General features: G+C 41.7%; 1 protein-coding gene and 1 long non-coding RNA gene across 2 annotated transcripts in view; one reads left to right on the top strand and one right to left on the bottom strand.

The window, feature by feature from the left end:
- Positions 1–1,307, bottom strand: part of znf644b (zinc finger protein 644b) — a 36,077-nt gene extending 34,770 nt beyond the window's left edge. Inside the window, exon 1 of the mRNA XM_039691595.2 lies at positions 1,081–1,307. The gene's annotated coding sequence lies outside the window, so the exon portion shown is untranslated. The remainder of the gene's footprint in view (positions 1–1,080) is intronic.
- Positions 674–27,525, top strand: LOC148977714 (uncharacterized). Its single transcript, XR_016169491.1, has 6 exons — positions 674–1,047; positions 20,203–20,385; positions 20,605–20,698; positions 21,094–22,618; positions 26,553–26,614; positions 26,837–27,525. It is a non-coding gene; the product is annotated as an uncharacterized LOC148977714 (long non-coding RNA).

Below are 27,525 nucleotides of genomic sequence, written 5' to 3'. Positions count from 1 at the left end.
TGCGCATGCGCGGTCGACACAAAATGAATGAATCACTCTCGAGAAAAAATCGTTGTTCCTAGGACTTATTAAATATTCATTAAAAATGATTGATTACTCGCCCCATTGCTACCACACTTGCGCCAGTGAATATGTCATCAGAGAAATGTTGTTGAAAGTGGGAGGGTAAGTTATTTTGATTAAAGATTAGATTATGAGGGGGCACATGAATTAAAAAAATTATAATGATGATGTGCACAAACATTTTGTTTTATAATAAAACTCCAATATTGGTTAATTGATTTTGATTTCGTGGTGACTTTAAAGCAGGATTTTACTTTGGCACAAAAAGTTGTCATGCAGCAAAACAGACTTTGTACATCAGCAAGTCTAGAACTAATGGAGGTAAAGCAGAATTTATCATAATGATGTCTTACGCCATACAGTAGGCCACACATATCAGTCTATTTGAAAAGACGTTGCCTAAAATGTGCGTTCACAGCTATTAAAAGTTCAGGGGACATGCAAGAATTCATAATAGGGCCTATTTTTAAGTACCATTCAAAATGATCGACTGTGGTTTTCAAGAGAAAGCAATGCTTGCGGCATGTTTGTTTGCCGCGGTGCGCAAACGCGTATTTAACAGATTCCCTCCAATCAAGGTCGCGCCGAGCGCCTTCATGAAGAGCGTCAAAACACGTCTGCGCTCTTCAACTGTCAAACCCGCGACTAGAGGCCGCGACACAAACTCCCCGCTGACACGGAAAAACGGCTCGTCTCATTCAGTGACTGACACCGCTTTGGATCGATTCTGACACCCACCTTGTAAAAGTGTGTAAAGTGTTTTTCAGGGGGAAACGAGAAAGCTCAGATGGCAGAAAGGCGTCCAACTTTCACCCATATACAATATCATTCAGAGCAATAGCGTGACAGCGGAGGGGTGAAATGTTAGCTTGCAAGATTCGTAACTGGCACGATGTTGACATACCTGATGCCCGTCTATAGCTCTCGTGCCCATGCAAGGACTCACTGTACCCATCGCGCACTCATCTCTTAAACACACATCCGGTAAGGGAAGACGTTTTTAAGCTTTAAACCTACCTTTCCAGAGAATGACACTATAACATGGGACAAGTTTGTCATGGTAGTTGATTACACTCCTTTTTTTCGTCCTCCATCTGTTACAATGTCGCCATTTTGCCTAAAATTCTGCAGGTTGAACTAAAACTGCAGAAGGGATGTTCGGTCTGTGCGTACACAAATCACACCATACGAAGCACAAAAGAATTGTTTACGTTCTTTAAAAGAGAAAGAGAGAAGTTAAGGTCGTGTTAATATTCACGGAGAAATGGTGCATTTGGGTCTTTTTAAAGAGGGGTGATGTGGAGACATACTGTAAATCCCCCGCTCGCGATATGGATCATTCCAGAGACAGAGGGCGAATTCTTCTTAGATGAAGTTACTGCTGGTGTTAAAAAAATAGAGAAAAGATGGTGGGGAGTGGGCTAGAGGTGGACTTGCACACCTATTTGGTCAATAATAATATCATAACAGACTGGAATGCTTATCGTTTTATCGGAAAATGATTGTAAGCATTTCTTGTTGGAAATTGTTATACTTTTAGTGGAGATTGCTGTTTTAAGTTGTTTGATAATAGAGGAAGGCAACTGTCTTGTTTTTATATGCATACTATAATGCATTTCTGAATTACTTTTTTTTTGTAATTTGAGATCACAATTTAAAAGAATGGAATAAGGAATGTAGTGATAGAGAGTCAGTCATGTACAGCAAAAAAATAAAATAAAATAAAAACATGTTAAATCAATGCATATAATGCAGCTAACCATATAATTGTGTATAATACAATAGAAAAACAAAAATACAATTTTAAAATTAAGTATATAATCTATAGATATAGCATACACCCCTAAACCTAACCCTCGGTTGGACGTAAGCAGTTTGTACAAAAGTGTACAAACGATTTAGTTTAGAGAAATTCAAAAACACCACATAAGCACCACAAACACTGCAAAAACTCAAAATCTTGCCAAGTGTATTTTTCTTATTTCTTGTCAAAATATCTCATCATACTCAATATAAGACAATCACCTGAAGATTTAAGTGAGATAAAGGAGCTTGTTTTTAGACAGTGCATCTTGAATATCTTGTTAAGTGAAACTGTCTTAAAAATATCTTGTTTTGAGTCATCTCTCAGATGAAACAAGCTTTTTTTGACATGTCATGAGGTTTTTAAGCTGCTGTGTTATTTGTAAAAGATGAATTGTCTTGTTTCAAGAAACAGACTTGACTTGAATTGAGACAAATCTGCTTTATTGAAAACTGCAGGTCAACATGCCCAACTCACAAGGACATAACTGCATCCTGCATCAATTTCATTTTCATTTGTGACAATTTCTTTAAACTTTATCTCAGTACTATTATGGTATACAAAAAAACTTTTCAAAGGTTAAAGTGATTCTTATGCTTATAAGTTTTAATAAACTGTAATGTAGGCCTAGTATATGTGCATCAATATTATTTTATTTATAATCTTATGTAATACTCAGCAAAAAAAATAAATAAAATAAACATCCTCAACTGCTTTTTTCCCAGCAAATTTGTTTGCATGTACATATAGCTAGAAATTGTTTGGCATGTGAAAGGGCGATCAGCTGTTCTTCTTGCATGTCTCCCTGTAGCACTGTCTTAGGCATCTTACATTACGGACATTGCAGCTTATTGCTCTGGCCACATCTGCAGTCCTTGTTTTCCTTATCCTAATCTTTACACAAGTGATCGAAGACCCCATGGACATCTTTCTTCTGGTGATTTTCAGGGTCAGTAGAAACTGGTCTCTTAAATGTCTTAAAGGGGTGGTTTAATGCTTTTTTTTTCTTTGCATGATTGTGTGTATGGGGTGCAATATAACATGTATTTGTGGTTTTTCTTTTTTAAAAACTCTTATTTTTCATAATTTTCACCTTTATTTTCAGCCGCTTTCTCCTCTGTCCTTTGAATGACTGGTTGACTTTCTGAGTCTATGAAACCACTCCCGCAGAAGCAGGGAGTGGGCTCAGATTAGTTAGTTTTGGCCGGTGTGTTGTGATTGGCTAAACTGTAGCTCACATTGTCTGGAAGGTTCACACCCATTGATTACCTTTATAGGCGAAACGTGCATGTGCTCCGATCCAATGTAAATAATGGTGTCGATACTGCAGTATCAGAATGAGCCAGAATCAGACCCAGAAAGCGGCGATGAAGAGAGGCAAGCAGAACCTCACCACACACGGCTCTTACTAAATGTTTCTGAATGGTAATTTGACTATATTTTTTTAACTTTATACTCATTTGTTTTACACAATAGCATTGAACTGACTGACAACTAATGTTATATATACAAATAGCGTTGGCATTGGTTTACGTTCTTGATCAAATCGAAAATAACGTCATAAAGTATACATGAAAAATACATTTACAACATTAGTACTTATACAAAATTCAGGTCCATAATGTTTGTATGCATTTGTGGTAGACACAAAATAGCATAACTAGTAGCCTAGTGATTATAAAGCCAGCGCTGGCATTTGATAAAACTAAAACACTGGGCTACGTCTGAAATTATACATGCAAATACATTTAAAATGATTTAAGGTCTATCTTGCACCCAGCGCAAATAACTTTATCCACTAACGCAAGTCTCTTTCCTATTTTGCAATTCGCGCAAAGCGGGCTTTTTCCCTCCACAGACGCACGTCGGTAAACTAGGAAATGAACTTGCGCTCCCTGGGCGGATCAGCACAAAAAGGAGGCGTGTTTCGGTGCAAACATTCCCTGGTGCTATTTTACACTTCCAGAAAACAATTGCGCTACTGACCAGAAAAATCCTGGTCTAAAGTCAGTGGCGAGTTGCACGTTGTTCATAATGCTATTTTAAGCACGCATGCTTGGCCATATGTAGCCGGTGCACAACGCACATACACTTTGATTCTCTCATCACCACATATGCAGCAGTTTTTATTTTTGCAAATCATACATTTTAACAAGGAAAAAAATATTAACACATGAGGGAAATCATTGTGGTTTACATGTAGATGAAAAAACCCAATTACCCAATTTTTCAAGGCTAACTGTTGTACTAAAGGATCAGACCTGTTTGCCCAATAGTGGCAATAAACATATGTAGATAATGTTTAACCAATGCTGATGTGCGAGGGTTTCTCCCATCCTCATACAACGTCACTTCTCTATCTTTCACTGCCCTGACAAGAACGTCGGTCTCATCGGCTGTGAACCATGGCACGCGCCTGGTAAACCCGCCGTTATAATAACAATCCGCCATGCAACATGCGCACCTGCTCTTAAAGGGTATGTTGGGTGGCGCTCTGATTGGTTTATTTTACGTTATGCCCAAACCACACATATGAATAATGAAGCTACTTCAGTCCAACCCTTTTTAGATTTGCGCCAGGCGCAAGAGGCATTTATCCCGCCGGGAAAATAGCAACAGCACCGGGATCCCCCCACAAATTTACTTGCGCTTTGCGCTTTGACACTTGCGTTTCAGATCGTTAAAATAGGGCCCTTAGTCTTAGCCTACTTACAGGTTGTGGCCCAACAACTGCTGCCTCTGGTTTTAAAGTTGGAACTGCTTCATGTTTTAGTTACAATTTCTTGTTGAATCCGGCATTGAATTTGTGGAGATTCTGGAACAGCCCATTCTCACCCCCAAGGCGTCACCTAACTGACGCCTTGGGAAGCATTTGACCATGCTTCAATATCTGATGCTTTAGGCGCCCTTTAGCGTCAGTTAGATAACGCCCCCACACCTAAACCTAGCCGCGTCCTCTAACTGACGCTTTCCTTTAGCGTCAGTTAGATGACGCCGTAGGATCGCGTCATGTAAGTGACGCTAAAGGGCGCCTAAAATGTCAAATATTGAAGCATGGTCAAAGGTGACGCCTTGAGGTGAGAATGCGTTGTCTGGAAGCTGTCTTCCATAAAATGTGCAGTACAGAGAGCTAAATTACGATTGTCATTTCAGGAACATAATCAAACATAAATTGTATCCATTTTCCAGAGGGAGAGGTTGATGTAAATGTATGGGTTAGTGAGGGTTAGGTTATGGGTTAGTAAAACCCTGCTGTAGTCCCAATCGAGTTGTTTTTGTAGGCATCATGATTTTTAAAAAACAATATCTCTGCTTACATTGAACTTTCAGTGCTGCAACTTTGCAGATACTGTTCATGCACCAACAGAAACATTACACACTATTTAAAGAGCTAAATTAGAGCTAATAAAAAAGTGAAATCGCAATCAAACCCCCTTTAAAGGGCACCTACTTACTGTATTATGCCCCTTTTTACAAGATGTAATATTGGTCTCGGGTGTCCCCAGAATGTATTTGTGAAGTTTCAGTTTAAAATACCCCACAGTTAATTTATTATAACCATTTGAAAATGTCATTTTTGGGGCCTCTTTAAAAATAAGCTGTTTTGGTGTATACAACCTTAAATGCAAATGAGCTGCATATCCCCGCCCTGCCTTTGGATAAGGGCATCACTTGATGCCTATGGCAGTCGGTCTAAACAGAAGAGCTGAGAGAGTGAGAGACGCTGTTTTTAAAATCATTCAGCCGTACACGTTTGAATCGGAATATATAAATAGTCTCGGCAGAATAAACACAAATGAGAATGGACCAGTACGTCTCGGTATGGTTATTTGATACATTTATGTACTTATAGAGTTGTAATCGCGTCCCCTTTGAAATTATGGATGTGCAACACACACACACAGACACACACAAACACTAGCGTTTGGTGCAATTTATTGAAACTACATACACTGTGATAAAGTTTGCTACGTACAAGCGAAATTACATTTATGCGAGGGACCTTTGCGTCATGTTTACTTGTCATACAGGTGCTTCTGTGGCAAATGTGAGAAGATGGCTAACTTTAGGGTGACTATATTTTGATTACCAAAAACCAGTACACTCGGCCCAGAAAACACATGGGCCAACTCAAATGATACTCGAAGTTTACTCAAAGATACCTTAATTTCAATACATTTAAAGTAGGTTATGCCTCCTCTGTATGGATAGAAAATTGTTATATTGTTATATGAAAACAGGGAAAACAGGACAGTTGGTCACCCTAGCTAACTTACAGAACAAGAACATATATGCAGTTTTTAATACAATATCTTTAAATATATATATATATATATATATATATATATATACATATACGTATATATATATATATAAGCTCAAAAATCAATGAAACAGTTTTGTTTTCGCGCAGACGCAGTGAGTTAAAAAACACTGCGTTTAGGGCAATCGGTTCGTTGCTTTGCTTCAACTGTCCGATATAGTCACGAGGAGCGACCAAAATTTCTGACATGCCAGAAACTCATCCGACCATCCGATTGTCGATCGTGAGAGGTTAATCGCCTCTCGTTTCTCTCTGTACACTGCACAAACACTGCACGACAAACGACGCGCAACAAAGCTGAAAATCGGTCCGACACGAAAAAGAGTCGCACGAGTCAGAATTCGGCTCAAAATCGGACAAAAATCGCACAGTGTATGCCCACCTTAAAACTCATTGTCTCCGTCTCGTGAGATTTGAAAGGTTATTATTCAGATTTCTCTCGGCACAGCTACTAGAAGACGTACAAGTGGCTCATGTGATAGGTTTGAGCATGCACAGTACACCTGGCTATCAGCTTTTAACGGGCTTCAATTTTCTCAGTTGAAATCAATGGGTTCGCTGTGTCCATTTCTTTTACTGTCTTTGTTTAAAATGCAGTATACTGAAAAGGGGACATTTATTTTTTCTTTATTTATTTCTCTTAATTCACAGTCTTACAGTTCAGTTTAACAGTACAGTTTAACAATTTAACATGATTGAAATCCCTTTATTTATATTAATGAGCGCATGACAACTTATATAGCATCAAATGTATTTGACATCTGATCTGTGGGTTCAGAGGGATATGTGCCAACGAAATCAAATAAATATTGTATGTGAATTAATTATAATACATCAATAATTTCTGGTCAAATAAAAAAGAAATGCCTTTTAAAAGAAAGTTTAAAAATACCTGTGTCCAATGCTTGAGCACCTTATCTTCTTGAAGAAAACATTAAGCACAGCAATGTTGATTAATCTGGAGAGATGATGAAATATCTAAATTAACATTAGGCCTCTGTTTTCAGAGCATGAAGTAATTCTTTTAATGGCCTGCCAAGTATACGCTGAAAAAGTTTGATTTTGGTCTGCTGGAACAAGAGCAGAGAATCTCTAATAATTTATTATGCTGTTTGTGCCTCACGTTAGTAGTTATCATTCTCCACCTTGGGGTACAATGGGCCATTTTTATCCATTTTCTGGCTCACATTTTTTTCTTGATCCCGTACGCTGCCGACTAAGCTTGAGCCTGGAGCAATGGTGTCGAAACATCACAGGAAACTGCATTATTATACTGCTGCCTGTTAACAGGCAAAAAAGAGACAGTGTACCCGTTTAAATCTGGGGGCAGAAGAATGAATACAAAGGATTAGAGAGTTCATCATTTCACCAGAGGTGGTTTTTCTTTAAAGCAGGGCAGCGGAGAGAGCACACCGTGTTTCATCCGCCCCGTTTCACTGGCAGCTCTGAGACCTAAACCTATTAATGAAAGACTATTTTTCACTCTCTTCGCCCATCAATTCAAGGTCACACGTCTGCGTTCACCTGTCCTTAAGGGTGATATAGGAGAAGTTCAATGGTTGTGGAGGCACTGTTTAATAATGTTGTTTGAAGACCTGATCACTTTGAACATACTGTATATAAACAATATGGCAATATCCTAAATCCTTGTCCTTGTGGGGAAAACAGCCTATAAATCAGACTAAATTATGTTTTGTTTTTGTTTTTTGAAAATGTATAAATTCAGAAAGTTTTCTGTGATGGGTAGGTTTAGGGGTGGGTTTTAGGTTAGGAGATACAATATATAATTTGTACAGTATGAAAATCATTATGTCCATGTCTAAAACATGAAAACGTGTGTGTGTGTGTGTGTGTGTGTGTGTGTGCATGTGAATGGAAATTATGCAAACATTCACTCACCTAAAGGATTTTTAGGAACACCTGTTAAATTTTACATTAATGCAATTATCTAAACAACCAATCACATGGCAGTTGCTTCAATGCATTTAGGGGTGTGGTCCTGGTCAAGACAATGTCCTGAACTCCAAACTGAATGTCAGAATGGGAAAGAAAGGTGATTTAAGCAATTTTGAGCGTGGGATGGTTGTTGGTGCCAGATGTGCCGATCTGAGTATTTCACAATCTGCTCAGTTACTGGCATGTTCATGCACAACCATTTCTAGGGTTTATAAAAAATGGTGTGAAAAGGTAAAATTATCCAGTATGCAGCAGTCCTGTGGGCGAAAATGACTTGTTGATGTGAGATGTCAGAGGAGAATGGCCCGACTGATTCAAGCTGATAAAAGAGCAACTTTGACTGAAATAACAACACAGTCTCATGAAGATGCGTATCTATACCACGAGTGTCATTTCTCGTGGCATTTATACGCCAAAAGTGTTTTTTTTCGTGTATATGGTACGCACTTAAAAACCCTGGGTTAGGTTTAGGGGGGAGGGGGGTGGGGAGTTCGTGCGTATTATACGCAAAAAAGTGCGTATCATATGTACGCGAAAATCGCGTGCCATATACACGCAAAAACTGTTTTTGGCGTATAAATGCCACGAGAAATGACATTCGTGCCATAGATACTAACTTTCATGAGATCGGGCTGGAAATAACCACTCGTTACAACCGAGGTATGCAGCAAAGCATTTGTGAAGCCACAACACGCACAACCTTGAGGCGGATGGGCTACAGAAGACCCCACCGGGTACCACTCTCCACTACAAATATGAAAAATAGGCTACAATTAGCAAGAGCTCACCAAAATTAGACAGTTGAAGACTGGAAAAATGTTGCCTGGTCTGATGAGTCTCGATTTCTGTTGAGACATTCAGATGTTAGAGTCAGAATTTGGCGAAAACAGAATGAGAACATGGATGCCTTATCGGCTGGTCGTGGTGGTGGTGTAATGGTGTGGGGGATGTTTTCTTGGCATACTTTAGGCTCCTCAGTGCCAATTGGGCATCGTTGAAATGCCACGGCATACCTGAGCATTGTTTCTGTCCATCTCTTTATGGCCACCACCATCCTCTAAAGGCTATTTCCAGTTCCCATTCAGGGAACTTCGAGCTGCGTGTAAACGCCGTGGGAACGCCTCTGCGTGACGAGTCATGAAGCACGTATGAAATCTGTCCAATGGCGAGACGGAACGTCATAGGCGGGGTGACGTATCGACCAGGAAACTATAAAGCATCCCCGAAACACAAGCGCAACAGCTTCTGAGTCTTCACAAGCGCTCTATGTATGAATTTTGTCTGTCTGTCTAATATTGTATATTTATATATATTGATATGGCGAGCAAACAACAGCAGAAAGTGTGTTCATCCCTGCCCTCGCTTCATCACGGGTGGGGATACACACGATCTGTGTGTTGTTTGTTTGGGAGTGCAGCATGCTCAGTCGGCTCTCGAGGGGGCCGGCTGTGCACTGCGAGTGTCTGCCCATGAAGACACTTCGCTCCCGCCGGGCACTCTTCGAGGAGAGTGGTTCGGTGCGCGCTCCCCGCGGCTCGGGTCCCGCTGCTGCCGAGGCACAGCGAAGGCTTGCGTCGTGGGGATCGCAGATGGATCTATCAGCGGGGATTGAGACGGGCCCCGCCCTTTCTCTGCCCTTACCTGGTAGATCCAGTGCCTCAGTTCTCGCTGCGGGAGTCCGCGTTGCGGTTTTTCCTGCCCGGGCTGAGGCGCCATCACTTCAATTATCCAGTTCTGAGGAGCTGGATGTTGAAAGTGTGGATGCAGAGTCTATGGACTCAGTGGAGAGCGGGGGAAGCTCGTTTGCCATCCCAGTCTCCCGCGAATGTAGTAAAAATAAAAAATAAAAAAATAAAAAAAAAAAAATGGAGGTTTTTGACTCGGGCTGTGGAAAAATTAACCATTGAATGGCCAGTTGAGAAACAAGAGTCGAGAGAGTAAAATGGATGAGAGATTTTTAATATCACACTCACTACCTCCATGCCGGTGTTTGCCCTTCTTCCCCGATCTACACACCGAGGTGTGTAGATCGTGGAACAAACCAGTGTCAGCTAGAATTTTGACACACCAGACCTCTATGTATGCTAATATTGCTGGGTCTAGGAGATATGAGTGAGGGGGAGGTCGTCGGCACTGACGTGATTAATGAGATACTGCGTCAGGCGGCAGATATTTCTCTCCGTGCCACCAAGGAGACGGCCAGATCAGTCGGCCGCTCTATGGCAGCCCTGGTGGCCACGGAGAGGCATCTGTGGCTAAATCTGGCTAATATGAAGGAGAAAGATAAAGCGTTTCTCCTGGATGCGCCGCTGTCGTCCGGAAAAAAACAGGCAGCGGCGCTCCAGAATGTCTCCCCCTCCGTACTCATCCTTCGGGGGCTGCTGGGCGAGAGCAGCCCCGCCCGTCGAGTGAGCGTCGCGGGCTCCTCCCCAGCAAAACTGGGCTGAGACGCGGCGTTCTCAGGCGAGGTCTTCCCGGGATAGAACCGATCTGAGGACGGTTATTGTCGCCAGGAAGGCTTCGTCGAAGAAGTCCTGACGCCACTGGTGTCAGGCTACTGAGGGTGGTCCCCACCGTGAGACAGAGGTGTTCGCCGCTGAATCCGGCGCCCGCTCTCTCTCGGTGCCCTCAGGGGTTCGTTCTGCCAACCCTGCCTGTAATGGGGGGTGCAGACGGTCCCAGCGAGCGATTTCCCGAGGGACGCTCGTTTGCTCCGAGGAGCGATACAGAACGGTCGTTAAACCCTGCCTGTGCGCGGTCACAGGGCGCTGTTTCTGTTTTTAAAAACTACTCCAGAGGCCAGTCTCGAGAGACTGGTACCCTTAGTAGAATTTCTGGTAGAATGGGGAAGTCTTCCAAATATATCTCGTTGGGTCCTGCAGACTATCGAACGCGGGTACGCGATCCAGTTCAGGTCGCGTCCACCTCGTTTCCGGGGGGTTTTGCCCACAGTGGTGACCCCCGAGCAGGCTCTGGTTATGGAACAAGAAGTGAAAGCTCTGCTACTGAAGGGGGCGATAGAACGAGTTCTTCCTCCCGACAGAGAGCTGGGGTATTACAGCCGGTACTTCATTGTTCCAAAGAAGGATGGGCGGCTGCGTCCGATTTTAGACCTGCGCCTCTTAAATCGGTCAGTAGGGAAGCTCAAGTTCTAAATGCTGACTCTCAAGCAGATCGTGTCACAGATCAGGTCCGAGGACTGGTTTCGTCACGATAGACCTAAAAAAAGACGCGTACTTCCATATCTCCATCCTTCCGCAACATCGGAAGTTCCTGAGGTTCGCTTTTTGGGGCGAAGCGTACCAATATCGGGTCCTTCCATTCGGCCTAGCGTTATCTCCTCGAACCTTCACGAAATGCATGGACGCGGCCTTGGCCCGCTGCGTCTCCAGGGCATTCGCATTTTAAATTACATCAACGATTGGTTGATTCTGGCTCAATCGGAGCATCAGGCGATTCGGCATCGAGATGCCGTCCTCGCCCACATCAGAAGGTTGGGGTTGAGACTCAACGCTAAGAAGAGTGTGCTTTCGCCAGTTCAGCGGACCACTTTTCTAGGCGTGGTATGGGATTCGACGACGATGCAGGCACGTCTGTCGCCGGCTTGTATAGCCTCGATTATCTCGACTGTCAAGCAAGTGAAGCTAGGCCAGTCACTCACTGTAAAGGAATTCCAGAGAATTCTGGGTCTGATGGCAGCAGCATCCAACGTGTTACCGTGCGGCCTGCTGTACATGAGACCACTACAGTGGTGGCTCAAGACCAAGGGGTTCTCCCCGAGGGGAAAGCCGCTCCGCAAGATCAAGGTCACGCGACGTGGTCTCCGTGCCCTGGCTATGTGGAAAGAACCTTGGTTCCTGTCCCTGGGACCTGCGCTGGGAGCCCCGTGTCGCCGGGTAACGGTGACGCCGGATGCCTCTCTCACGGGCTGGGGAGCGATCATGAGTGGTCGCTCGGCCCGCGGGTTGTGGCAAGACCATCATCTCCGATGGCATATAAATTGTCTAGAGATGATGGCGGTGTTTCAGGCTCTGAAACACTTTCTCCCAGACCTCAGAGATCATCATGTTCTTGTCCGGTCAGACAACATGTCTGTGGTCTCTTACATAAACCACCAGGGGGGTCTGCAGGGACCCGTTCTGCTGAACCTGCCTGTGAGGGTGGGCGCAGACGGTCCTAGCGAGTGGTTTCCCGAGGGAAGCTCGTTTGCTCCGAGGAGCGATACAGAACAGTCGTTAAACCCTGCCTGTGCGCGGTCACAGGGCACTGTTTCTGTCTCTATAATTACTCCAGAGGCCAGTCTCGAGAGACTGGTACCCTTAGTGGAATTTCTGGCAGAATGAGAAAGTCTTCCAAATATATCTCGATGGGTCCTGCAGACTATCGAACGCGGGTACGCGATCCAGTTCAGGTCACGTCCGCCTCGTTTTCGGGGGATTTTGCCTACAGTGGTATCCCCCGAGCAGGCTCTGGTCATGGAACAAGAGGTGAAAGCTCTGTTACTGAAGGGGGCGATAGAACGAGTTCTTCCCCCCGACAGAGAGTTGGGGTATTACAGCCGTTACTTCATTGTTCCAAAGAAGCTAACGATATACGCCTCCCTCACGGGCTGGGGGCGATCATGAGTGGTCGCTCAGCCCGGGGTCTGTGGACTTTCTCCCAGACCTGAGGGGTCACCATGTTCTTGTCCGGTCAGACAGCACATCGGGGGTCTTTTTATAGACCATCAAGGGGGTCTGCGCTCATGTCCATTATTCAGGCTAGCGCCAGATCCTTCTGTGGGCCCAGGGGAAGCTTCTTCTTTGGCGATTTTATATCCCAGGATATTTAAATCGGGGAGCAGACATCCTGTCGAGGCAGGGGCCGAGGCCCGGGGAGTGGAGACTCCACCCCGAGGTGGTGGAGCTCCTATGGAGTCATTTCGGTCATACCGAGGTAGGCCTATTTGAATCCAGGGACTGAGACACTGCATGCTGTGGTTTCTCTGTATCCACCAGCCCCTCTGGGGTTGGATGCGATGGTACAGGAGTGGCCGAGGTCACCCCTGTACGCATTTCCCCCGATTGCTCTGCTCCCAGGAGTTCTGGAGAGGGTTCACCGAGTCGGGGTCTTTCTACTGTTAGTAGCCCCGCGTTGGCCGGCCCGAGTATGGATGCGGGTCGATACTTCACCCCCGCCCAGATCTATGGAGGTTGTGGCTTGGCCTCTGAGGGGGCCCAGCTCATAGAATCGGGTCTCTCGACTGAGGTCGTGGAGACCATCCTCCAATCCAGAGCTCCGTCCACGAGGAGATTATATGCCTTGAGGTGGCAATGTTTCACCTCTTGGTGGGGAGAACACCAGTTGGACCCAGTTAACTGCCCGGTGTGGCGGTGCTGGAATTCCTTTGGAGCATTTCTCCACAGGGTTATCCCACTCCACACTAAAGGTGTATGTGGTGGCCTATCTGCTTACCACGTCCCTTTGAGTGGAGCTTTTCACGGGAGATACCCATTGGTAATTCTTTTTCTTCGTGGTATTGTGAGGTCAGACCAAGAGAAACTAATCTGCTCTGCCCTCTGAGGGCTCTAGATGCTTATGTCCACAGAGCTGCCCTGTGGAGAAAGCCTGAACAGTTATCTGTTTGTTTTGGACCTCCGAAGAAAGGTTGTCCCGCATCTGAGCAGAGGTTGAGTAAGTGAGTGGTCGAGGCCATCTCATTTGCAAATGAGTCCGCCGGTCAGCCTTCTCCTTTGGCTGTCTGGGCTCACTCAACCAGGGGTATGGTAGCTCCGCTCCAGGGGCGCAGGTGCTTTCGTCTAAATATGTGCCTGATTTCATACAACGGACACCTGCTCGCATGGCGGCGTTGGTATTAGCGTTCCCACGGCGTTTACACGCAGCTCGAAGTTCCCTGAATGGGAACGTCTCTGGTTACGTATGTAACCCTAGTTCCCTGAAGGGAACGAGACGCTGCGTGTCTATGCCATACTCCCAGCATGCCCGTGAGCGCTTGCTTCAGTCCTATCAGAAGCTGTTGCGCTTGTGTTTCGGGGATGCTTTATAGTTTCCTGGTCGATACGTCACCCCGCCTATGACGTTCCGTCTCGCCATTGGACAGATTTCATACGTGCTTCATGACTCGTCACGCAGAGGCGTTCCCACGGCGTTTACACGCAGCGTCTCGTTCCCTTCAGGGAACTAGGGTTACATACGTAACCAGAGACGTTTCAGCAGGATAATGCACCATGTCACAAAGCTTGAATGATTTGAAATTGGTTTCTTGAACATGACAATGAGTTCACTGTACTAAAATGGCCCCCACAGTCACAAGATCTGAACCCAATAGAGCATCTTTGGGATGTGGTGGAACGGGAGCTTAGTGCCCTGGATGTGCATCCCACAAATCTCCATCAACTGCAAGATGCTATCCTATCAATATGGGCCAACATATCTAAAGAATGCTTTCAGCACCTTGTTGAATCAATGCCACATAGAATTAACCCTCCTATTATCCTTGGGGTCAATTTGACCCCATTCAATGTTTAACATCTGTAAAAACATAATTTTATTTTTTATTTTTTGCTTCAAATTTAATGACTTTTCCTAATTTAATGGGGACAACTCTGTAAACATAAAATTAACCTGCTAATATTTTTTCAAAGTCCTGTACAAATTTTGTAGCATCGGTGTTCCTTGGGGTCAATTTGACCCCAGGCTCTTTTAGTTGTATAATAAAACAGAAGAAATATTAAAATTTCACACACATTTGTTTTGGTTGTTATATTGAGGTCATTATAACATGTTATAATTTGAATTTATAATGTTCATTGTAATTTTACATATTCAATATCATTTTCAAAAAACATCCCTCTGTTTTAGGGCTCTAACCAAACAGAGCCATATCTGTAGTATTGCGAGAACTACTAGTAGTTCACATGACATGTGACATAATTCTCAAGATAACTAATAATTCTTTCCTGTGTATTTGGGAGGGGAAAACATGATTTTTTGTGAGAACTTTGATGTTTCCCGTGCCATGGGGGAGGAGAAAACATAATTTTTGTGAGATTGACCCCAAACATAACTCGTGTTACTATCCTTGATAAAATAAATAGTTTTTCTTTCCAAATGTTATAGATGACAAAAATCTATACTTAGAAATATTATAAAACAAATAAAACACCAGATGTATTTGTACTTTTCCAATTTTAGGTCAAATAAGTAAGATTTTATGTTGATTTGTAAATTTGTCCATAGTCGGGCAATGGGTATTCTGGATGTGTAAGGGGTTAGGTGGAGTTAGGTGGGGTTAGGTGGGGTGGGGAGGGGGGTGGTGGGTGGATTTCAACTTAAAATGTTACTTAAGTAGTCAACAAAGACATAAATTAACTGAGACAAGCCTTTGTACAAAAAAATAAACATATTGTGGAGATTTAAATTACTGGGGTCAAATTGACCCCAGAGGGTAAAAAGTGTTATCAGATTTGAGGGTAACAGGAGGGTTAAGGCAGTTCTGAAAGCGAAAGGGGGTCAAACACAGTATTAGTATGGTGTTCCCAATAATCCGTGAGGTGAGTGTATAAGTGTAATGTGAACTGCAAAAACATTTCTTCCTCCTCTTTGCAAAAGATGACAAAGCCACAAGGTGGCAGAATGTCTCAGTGTGTGGACAGACATGCAAGTCCTTGGACGACATGAATTGAAATTCTTCAAAAGAATTCTAATAAATTATACATGTATAGCCTAATAGGGCATCAGTCTTTCCAGTGTGCTCATGCAACAATTCATAATTATGTAACATTTTGCAATAGCTTTCATGTCTTTAAGGAATACCGTTAAAGAAGTACAGGCATTTTTTCTTGTCTTATGTGCCTGCATGAAACGATATCATTTAAATTGCAGCATTTATTATTAATAACCATTTCATTTTATTATAATAGAAACATGACATTCCCTCACAAATAGCCAAAAAGAATAATGATCTTATTTACTTTCTCATGCTTCTCCTTTTAGTCATTTTGTGAGTTGTTTTCAGTGTCACTATATGTAAATGTGTCGAATTCATCTACACTCAACTTCCTGGAGTTTGTTGATTCGTGTAGTGCTGACAGGATTTTTTGGTATAGGTTTGATTCTTTTTGTTTTCATTTGTAATCATTCAGTATTGTCTCTCTTCCTAGTTTGAAAGTGTTACAAAACTCTGAAAACTTTCCCTGCCTGCCAGAGGCTTTCTCTACCTCTTTTAACTGAGTATTGCAAGTGTGTAAACTTAGCAGAACTGTCATTGATATTCTTTGTGCTGCTCTTTGTGAATGTTTTTAGCAAAGCAATTACTGAAAAACAGAGAGTTTAAGGTTATCACGCCAGTTCAATTATTCATGTCAGAGAGGTAGTGATGTCTTCCCATGGAGTTTTGTAGTTGATCTTTCTGTAAACAAGTTTTAAGAATGCGGGATTTGAAGTAGATTGCAAAGCCGAAGCTGTTTTGAGCGCAGGGCTTTGGCTTTGATGTTGCCTTTGTTGGGGGGGCCAAACAATGTTCATCAGACATGGAGAGACCTTGGGCAATAAGCGGAGACTGATTAGTTCTGCACACTGGAGATTATGGGCAGCAATGGATGTTTCTGTAATATTTGTTTTCATTCCTCTGAATATCTGAGGAAGAAGAAAAAGAGAGAAGCTTTACATATCACCAAATCTTTTTTTCTCTTCAAAAGGCTGAGAAAATCTTCTGATTCTTTTGGTATGTCCATTGTTAATGCTCATTACTGCAATAAGCCATATTGCGCCTCTACAGATCATTCTAGAAAGAGAATTGTCAATGACCCACTGCTGTTTTCCACTTAATGTATTATTACAAAAGAATAAAAGATAGTGGTGGGTTTGTGCCAAGGCTACAGGAGCACCGTCCAGAAAAAAAAAAAAAAAAAAAAGACCTCTGGCTGGAATGTTTGTTATGGGGTTCCGTCAAATAAATTGAGTCCTTTGGTTGATTGTTGTATTTTATGCTGAAAGCTAGAGATTTGCACTGTCTGTCTATCTCCATTTGTTGACAATTTGAGGGCAGCATTGTTGAGAACCAATGATTTCTTTTATTCTTTTTCCAAAGAGAAAAATAATTAAAGCAAGCTTATATCGTATGTCTGTGCAGATATGTATTATTTGCTCTGAGATCTGAATAACCACATTGGGGAAGCAAAGTTGAATCAACACTGCCTTAGGAATCCATGAAGATGTATCAAGGTCTTTTTATTTTTCCTGCTTTTTTGTTTTTGTTTTACAATTTTTTTAGAACCCATCAGCTCTCTTCATATACAATATCATCCAGTTTTAGCTTTTCAGTTTAATTGGCAAAGTGTGAAATAGAAAACAAACATTATATAAATGGGAGACATAGGCTAGTTGTGAATTTTTACCTCAGTGTTTTTATGTATTTATTTATTTTATTTGTACTAACAGTTCAACCATATTAAAATGTTATAATTCACTAAACACACTGACCATTTATGCTGTCATATATGAGGTAGTTTGTCAAAATACCCACCTGTGAATTTTCTATTTCAAGGGTTTTCATATATTTGACAGGAAACATAAAAATTATAAATAAATCCGTCTTGGCTTTATTGTGCTCACTTTTGTACTCAACGAGAACAATATGATAGGCTATTGGAAGTTTAGTTAGTTTAGTTACATACACTGTTAGACCTTACCAGGTTTTTTACAGTAAAATACTGGCAACACTGTTGCCAGTAATTTACTGTAAAAATGCAATAAAACGAATAATTTGTATTTTTTAGTTTACTTGAGTTTTAGTGCATTTTTACAGTAAATTACTGGCAACAGTGTTGTAAAAATGTACTAAAACTAATAAGTTGTATTTTTTTGTAAACTTGAGTTTTAGTGCATTTTTACAGTAAATTACTGGCAACGGTGCTGCCAGTATTTTACTGTAAAAAACCTGGTAAGGTCTAACAGTGTAGAACAATATAATGTAAGGCACTTTGAAATATATTTTTGAAACCTACAATCACTGCTAGAGAAAGCTAAGCATTGCTTATTTTGGACTTAAAACCTTATAGTTACCAAAATATAGCCTAATTCTTCTGAAAACCTGCCCTGGTACAGAACTTTTCTCACAATGTGAATATCAGTATAGTGACAATGATGAATGCAACATGTGCAAGTGAATAATAGCAATTCAAGTTATTAATTCTGATTATTTACTGCTGTTATGGTTGTAAAATAGATCACTATTCACCAGTTATTGTATTCCTATATTGTTATGACTCTTGAAACAGCAAGGAGGCCAGTGTTAGAAAGGAAAGACATGTTTTGAATTCAACAGCTTCATCAGACATTATAGGTCTATTACTAGACCTATTTCTAAATGACACTTGTGTCTAATATGGGCCACATATGTAATGCTGGACACAACAAGGTCTGTATTTCATCTATGCTTCATCTTGCACTTCCTGATAACATTCCCAGGCAAGAAGTAGCAAACAAAAGCAATGGTGTAATTTCAAATTGATACAGCTGACATATCTCAAGCCTACAGAGATTCTTGGGTGGTTGTCTCATTGTCCAGAAGAATGGCAGTTTATATTTCAGTAATTCGCCCCCTGTCTCCTTCCATTGGCATTGGAAACGGTACCGTCCAGCCAAGTAGCATCCTGTACAACCAGCTGCAAATGTGCACATATTTAGGGAGCAAACGGCAAATGACTGGAATGCAGACTCTGGCATGATGAACACACACACACACACTCTCTCTCTTATAAGCGATCGCACTGCCAAAAGCACAAAACATGGCGAGAAACTGTCTTCAAACTGACAGTTGTGAATATGCGCTGATGACCACTAGAGGTCGCTGCAGCTAATAAAATCAGTGTGACTGCATAAAAAGCAGGCAAAAGCTGACAACTCATAAAATACATTCTCTAATGTTACATACTGCTGCTATATAACCATAAGATATTCAATGCTTTCATAATGCTTAATGTGTGAGTGAATACTACGACAATGACTATTTTATAGTAGAAGAGAGTAGAGACTCTAAGTAGCTTATTGACTTGAGACATAGGCCTTAATTAAATTCAACTAGAAATAGTTTAACTATGTTACATTATCTAGCTTCAATATTGACGGCCTTGAGAGAACAACAAATTAGATCATACTATGTCTTCCACGCATACACACACGCGCCTGGACATTGTCCAGCTGTGAGTGTGTAAACAGGAACTCACCAGAGAGAATCGGACACCATAAAACATCATTAGCTTAAACTCTCCCCGTCCACCAGTTCACATCCTTCTAGGGAAGAAAGTAGACAGTAGATGAGAAGGACACTAGAAATACTGTCAGAAATAAGACATGCAGACAGTTCTCCAGTGAATAAATGGCCCCTGTTGCACGATGTTGAGTGTTACAGTGATCCAATGCAGGTCTGTCTCACAGACAGTTAGGTCTGCTTAACCAGGGATGACACTTATGGCGCTTTTCCACTACACAGTACCAGCTCGACTCAGCTCGCCTTTGTTTGGTTTTCCACTGTGTAAGAGTTGTACCTGTACCTGCTTTCGAGTACTTTTTTTTTATCAACTCCGGTGAGGTTCTGAGCGAGCTAAGACGAGCCGAGGCGATCCTAAAATGTGACGTGAATAACACAGTCTCATCCCAAAAAGTCATATAACTGACGTTTTGGGACGTCTTTTGACCATACGTCAATATCCACCTTTTTAGGGCCCCCTTAAACGTTGGTAGATGGCGATCCCGGGCCGTCATACAACTGACGCTTTACCTTTAACGTCAGTTAGGTGACGGGTTAGGTTTAGGTATGGGGTAGAGTTAGGATCCCATAACCTCATCTACCGACGTTTAAGGGGGCCCTAAAAAGGCGAATATTGACGTATGGTCAATATGACGTCAGTTATATGACGTCTTGGGATGAGACCGGGTTGACGTGAAAACAATGCTGACTGCTGATTGGTCAGAGAGAATCGTCACTTTTCACTGTGTCATCATTGCACGCACCAGATGGACTTTCCAGAATAACCCCACCTTTTTTAAATAGTTTGGCCAGAGATTTGGCCTTAGTGGTTCAAACCGGAAAAGCTGGAAGTGGTACGAACAGATGGGCGGTATGACGTTAAAGGATGAGAACGGGCTGGTATCTACTGCCATAGACCGGCGAGCAACGGGAGGGAGTGTGGACTTGACTCGGCCACCAGTTTGTTGGAGTCGCTGATGGAGGATGGTAAGTGTTTTAAGTTTACATTACATAAACTGTAGGCGCACTGTAGGCTTTTCTGTAGGCTGGCTTTTGGAAAGCTGAAGCTCACTTATAACAACAAAGACTGTAAACTTGTGTCGCAGATAACAATTGCTGTTAGCTCTAACTCGTTGCTAAATATCTGCCATTGCTATTTCTTATTGTGTTGACTTTTGTATGATCTTTCTATCTTCCTTTTCGAAGAGCGAGAATGGTTAAGTGACTCCCACGATGGCACCAAAAGAATCACCGGCACCATCGACACCCATAAGACCAGCAGCGTCGACACCGGCAACCGGTTAGTATGTGAAAAAGTAAACCCTTCTAGCCTGTTGTCTGTGAATCTTATACACAATTATTAATATATCATTAATCATATCAATAACTCATTAATATAACATTATTATTATTATTATTATTATTACAATGGAAACTTACTTGCATAACAACAATAAACATTCCCAGATATGGGAATTAAGGATTCATTAGTAAACCTGTTCAGTATTTTTATAACTTTCCAGATGTACACAGTGTACACCTATATTGTACATATGGTCATTTAAAGTTGACATTTACTAAAATAGTTGGGCTCAGATGTGAAGTAGTTATATACTATATAGTAAGTTGTGGGCTTATCTTTTTTTATGTAGCATTTTTCTTTATAACTCATTCACTGTAAATATTTTTGTCCAGGATATGGAGGAAACGACGCAGGGAACATGAACATCTGACTGTCGTGACGTGAGAGAGATGCAGATATAGGATGTTGAGCAGCTGGAGTTGAACCAGGCATGGCGGGAGCGCCATTTACAGATGGCACTCGAAGATGCATGCCCGAGAACTAAAAGCAGCTTTAAGGAGAGAGGAGATTGCTGCAATGTCATCCTTCAACCAGGCCTTTCTGGGAATCCTGAGCCAGCTTGTCCAGGCACTGAACCGGCGGTTCCATGCTGTTCCACCACCCCTGGACTGAAACCCCTTAGTTTGTTTATTTCAATTTAATGTTTGCACTATACATGTAACATAATGTATATAGTTGGATGTGTGAATTTATATTAATATTATATATTTAAATTTATAGTTGTATACATGTCGATGGCAGAAAAAAGACCAGTTACAAACAAACTTAGAATTTGTGCGTGATCTGAGAAAACACTTTAATCATTGGTGTTCATCTTTAGACATTAAAACACTGGAGGATTTTACGCATTTGATGGTGTTGGAACAATTTAAAAATTCAGTCCCAAGCCATAGCTATGTATATTGGTGAGCGTAATGTTAAAAAACACCAGAGGAAGCGGCTAGGTTGGCCGATGATTTTGTACTGACGCACAAAACCACTTTTGTCGATTGGCATGCTCGTGATGTTCAGTACATATTGTCTCCGTCTAACGGTAACCGTGTTTTCACAGGAACTTTTGATCCATACAAGATTTGCAATTACTGTCATGAGAAAGGACACTGGAAAGTAGATTGTCCGGTCCGTAAAAAGAAGTCCAAACATAATGCACAAAGTTCGTCATGCTAAGCCTTCTGCTCTCACGGCACCAGTCCTGTCTTCAGGCAGTGAAATTGTTGAAAATCAAAAATTTGATGTTGATTTATCTTCTTACTCGCCTTTTATTACAGAGGGGCGTGTATCCCTGGTTGTAGAGAAAGAGGAAATCCCTGTTAAAATCTTGCGGGATACTGGCGCAATGGATTCATTTATTTTGGAATCAGTATTGCCTTTTTCCTCAGTCTCATACTGGTGAGAGTGTGTTAATTCGTAGAATAGGACTGAATACTGCCTCTTCATAAGGTAAGGCTTCAGTCTGATTTGATTCAAGGTGAGGTTGTAATGGGAGTACGACCAGCCTTGCCAGTGGAGGGAGTCCATATAATTCTGGGGAATGGACTGGTAGTTCAGTGTTTCCCATAGTGATCACTGATAAGAAAGTTGAATCTGAACTGAGTTCTTTGTGTCAGGATTCAGCGTGTGTCGCCACTCGTGCAATGAAATGTGCCAATAGGGATGTAGTATGTGATCAAAAAGAGATTAAATCTGATAAAGTTGTCATGAAGTTGTTTATGCTTGATTTGTCTGCTTGGTCTTTTCCTGGTTCTGCAAAGGAATTAGAGAAGGAACAGCGGAATAACTCCTCTTTGGATGAACTTTTCCGGAGTGCGGTTCCTCCAGTAGAGGAGTGTAACATTTCCCGTGGATATTTTGTTCAAGGTGGAGTGTTGTTGAGAAAATGGAATCCTCACAAAAATTTTGTGGGAGATCCTGTTTTCCAGGTTGTTGTTCCTACTAAATTTCAACAAATGATGATCGAAATTGCGCATGATCAATCAGGTCACCAGGGGGTGCGTAAGACATATGATCGCCTGTTGCGATATTTTTTTTGGCCGCGTTTGAAACGAGACATCTCTGCTTATATTAAGACATGCAAAACCTGCCAATTAACGAGTAAACCAAACCAGGTGTTGAAACCTGCTCCGCTGAAACCAATTCAGGCTACGGGTGAACCTTTCGAACATCTTATTGTCGATTGTGTAGGGCCACTTCCCCGTTCGAAGTCAGGTAGCAGTTATTTATTCACTGTGATGTGTTTGATCATTCAAAGTGATCAAGGTTCAAATCTCACTTCGCATCTCTTCCAGCAGGTGTTAAAACAGCTGCACATTAAGCATAATCAATCTACGGCGTATCATGCACAAAGTCAGGGTGCATTGGAGAGATTCCACCAGTCGTTAAAGTCACTTCTCCGTGCGTACTGTGTGCAACTGGATAGAGATTGGGAGGAGGGTTTGCCGTGGATGATGTTGGCTGCCCGTGAAGTAGTGCAGGAAAGTACGGGTTTCAGCCCTAACGACTTGGTCTTTGGCCATAATGTTCGTGGATTGTTGTCTGTATTTCAGTAGTCTCAGCCTCAGACGTCACGCCCACGGAACGTTGGCTAAACGTCTGATGCATATGGTACACTTAACTGGAAACACTTCAGGAATGTCGAAGTCGTCATCTGATTGGTTGAATTTTATCGGATTTCCGGGGGGCGTCAGTGTCGCGTTTATTTTCGGTCCGCCGGGAAACAAAGCGCAGACGTGTGATTGCGGAGAAAAACTGTTGTGTTTATATGAGTGACAGTGAGCATTTATCAAGATCAGCTAAACGTAGTTGTCCCCTCCTATCTATTATGGAAGATCAAGTGAAGTACTTAATTGCGAAGGGGATATCAGCCGCGTTTGTGGGCAAACATGAAACAACAGACGCTGACATCGCAGCTGGCCGATTCAGTATTCATATATAGGGCACACACTGGATTATAAGTCGCATAAGATACTGCAGAGTCAAACGTTTGACTGGGTTTGCGTTATGCATCCACTAGATGTGCTAAAGGGAATCAATGTAGGGAGTGCGCGGCGCCGGAGGTGAGGCGTTTATTTAGTAGCCGTGAGCGCGCTGGGGCGGGTGCGTAACTTACATTTCGCAGCCTGACTCATGTGAGTAGTATTCAATGTGCGGCGGCTCGCTGACAGCTACAGCTGGAGACGACCCTGTTATTGTGAACGGGGAGCGCTTTATGAACGCACGAGCAGCGCCCGGTGCCTGTTAAGATTGAGCGCTCGTGAGCGGGCACGTGATTTACACTCAACCTGATTTATACGAGGTTGAACTGGCCGTGTGACAAAGCGGGCATAAGATTGACATGAGCGCGAGTTCGTGGGTGAATTTAATAACGCGGAGCGTTGTTAACGAGCGCCTCCGGTGACTGCTGACTGACTTGTTTTTTTTTTTTTTTTTTTTTTTTTTTTATTACAGAACTTATACAAAAATACCAACACAGGGAAGTAAGTCAAGGTGTACAAACAAACAAACAAACAATAGTACCTAACAGAAAATAAGCATCCTGGGTATGCATACATCAAATTATGTAATACATAAAAAAAAAAAGAAAAGCATAATTTTAAGGCCAAGTCATGTCTTTGAATAAATCATCAAAATACATCAAAAATTTTTCACTTTTCTTGTTCTTTATAAGTCTAAGGGACGAAATAAAAGAGTCAAAATCAGCAAGAAAGAGAGGAAAGCTCAAAGGAGATTTAAGCCATTTTTGCTTATGGATGAAGAATTTTGCATACAAGATAAAGAAGTTAACGACATACTCAAGGTAAAGCAACTTTGGATTTTCATAATAAAAAATAACCTCTTTGAGAGTGAAGGTGTGGGTCATGCTGACTGACTTGTTGCACGCCGGTCTGTTGTTGTGGTGACATTTCCACGCCCCGAAACGTGACACTGAACGAAACGAACTGTAATTGGTTGTTTGACATGTCGGTCAAACGGCCTTATATGGGCGGGCCTTGACCAAAGAAAGCTGCTATGAATTCCAGACCTTCAGCCGTCAGTCTGAAGGTCTGGCTACGCGAGACTAGTATTTCAGCAGGTTGGTGAAGCTGTAGAGCCTCCTAAAAACTTGGCGTCATATGTTTTGGGGTTTAAAAATCGCTTGATACTTGCCTTTCAGATCGTTAAAATAGGGCCCAAGATCTATATTGCCGTTAGCTTGCCATGAATATATATATATATATATATATATATATATATATATATATATATATAGGATATGTTGAGAGAGAGACAACACCAAATAAGACAAACAATATGTAGCGCTTACTGAGGTGCACTGTTTGAGCATGCTTTATAATTCCCTGGTTCATGACATCACCTGCCTCTGATGTGATGTCCTGTCACACCATTGGACTAATTTCACATGTGCACGCAGAGCATTCCCACAGCATAAGTCGACAAAGTGCAAGTCTGCAAAGTGCAATCTCTTTTCTTGGTTATACAGTAACATTCTGTTTTATGATTTTGCAAACATTACTGGAAAATGGAACATTACTTTTGAATATTCTCTGATGGTCTGAAACAAGTAGTAACATTTAAAAAAAAAAAAACTAGAAAAAAAATTCATGAACAATGTAATAATAAGATTTTTTGCTAACATTTTGAGAATGTTATTAACAGACCAGATAACTTTCAACAGATTTTAACGTTACTGAAATAATGTTTGTTCATAACTTTGAGAGAAGTTTTCCAGAGTGTTAGCCCCAAGTTCTTAGAATGTTCCCTGTTTGTTGGGATGAAGCAATGCCCCTGTACGCTGGAGCTTTCGGTTTGGACATTCTGGAAAGTTTAAATTCAAGAGCCTATTTAAATTTGAATTTAAATTCTGTATGACAGGAAATTACAACCCTGAGTATTAAAATGTGGTTAGGCTTTAGTCACTGTGAAGCAGTAGGGTTTACACAACCCATGCTGGCCCAAATCCATCCCAAAACCCTTTCTGTCTTTAGAAACCTCAAGTTTCAAGTTACAGTATGCCGATCAATGTAGCTCAGAACTGCTCTGCCAGCCCCATCTAAACATATAAAATGCGAAGAACGACAGCTGAATGACTTGACAACATGAACATGTAAAAGTATAGATTGATTCAGTTTATAAGGCCCACGGGTGTCAAAATGCTATAATTACAATTGGGTCGGTTTCATATTGAATATGCAATTGGATTCAACAGTTGATTTTGATACAGAAAGATACTGTTCTCCAAAGTCAACTCAGTCTTATTATAATAAAGATTTATAATAAATATTTATTATAAGAATTGATGATAAAACGATTAATTAATAATATAATTTTTATTTAAAAAAATTATAATAAATCTGAACATAATATTTTACATTGACACATGCACATCCGTTAGTCATGGAGACCCGGTGCCCTCTAGTGGTCTTTTTAGTTACTCCTATTCATCTCCATGATGACAGTTGCTTGACTTGTGGAAGTGCAAGTACACGATACCCTCAAACCTGGGCACTGTTGAAACCTCTACAATAATGTAATGACATCTATATCAATACATAAGTTGCTTAAATTTTTTTCACATTAAATGCTAATATAAATAGCCAAAATAGCCAAATGATCTATGTCAGTGTTTGCGTATTTTACTTTTCATGAAGGAAAATAATGCTTTGGGGACATAGTTTTAAGGTCGTTTTCATTTTCGCAATAAGTTTAGTATTTTTATTTATTTTATTTTATTTTTTTGGAAAGGCATGACATGCATTGTATACATTGTATCCAACAGTCTATGTATTTTTCTTAGATGTTGCATGGACATCCAATCCTCGCAGCCACTTCGACCCATGTTTGAAAATCCCTGCTAAGGTATGTAACTGTATTTTAGAACACTTATTTAATGTCTTTAATGTCTGTTTTAAATGATTCAGTCTTTAGTAAGAAACTATTTTGGGGTTGACTACATAGCTGTCCCAAAGTTGTAGGCCACAATGTCTTCTAGTGGTCATTTAGTTAGGTCAGAGTCTCTGAGAGTTGACCATAGTCTGCCCAACAAACACAAATACAAACCCAGTTGGTTTTATCGAGAAGGTCCAGAGTGGTTTGCAGACTATAGACGGCGCTGTCAGAAGTCTGCAGGATGAGTTATCCGTCCTCATCATCCCGCCAAGGGCTAAAGCCTGACTGATCCACAGCGTCCCTGGCCAGAAGATCCTCATGGGAGCCCCTTCCTCGCTGCATGGAACGTTCCGTCATCCCTCCTCCTCTGTCTGGATGCATCTGTCTACTGGCACAAGAGAGAACGTCCTGCTACGCACACGCTCACTTCCATTTATCCTGCTCTTTCCTCATTCTCTTAACCCCACACTGCTGTTCTCTGTTTCTCTCATCTTTACTCTTCTTCGCTTTACAAATACAGACAGTTTTTTGGTTGCTGTCCTAGGACACGTGTTTCTCTGCTATCCTGCAGCGAGCAGCAGGTGGGACTGCAGCAGGTACATCTCAGATAAAAGCAAGCAAATAACACAACCACGTATAGCGTATATAACACAAGATGCATTACATCACAATGTCAGTGCCATATTTTTCCTTCAAGCTACGTTAAAATTAAATTTATTCAGTGTTTTACAATGACCTATTTTTCTAGCATAGCACCTGAGAAATACCTACACAAGCACATTTGTTTGCTGTTCACACCAGGAAACCTGTGTCACACCTGCTGAGTTGTAAGTTGACATTTTCCAGTCTGATTTGGGTTAAAAGCAAATTCAAAACATCAA

This window comes from Pimephales promelas, chromosome 8 (genome assembly GCF_988280905.1).
Source record: "Pimephales promelas chromosome 8, fPimPro1.hap1.1, whole genome shotgun sequence".
Lineage (NCBI taxonomy): Eukaryota > Metazoa > Chordata > Actinopteri > Cypriniformes > Leuciscidae > Pimephales > Pimephales promelas.
Note: the sequence above shows the minus strand (reverse complement) of the source record. Positions and strands in the feature narration are given on the sequence as shown.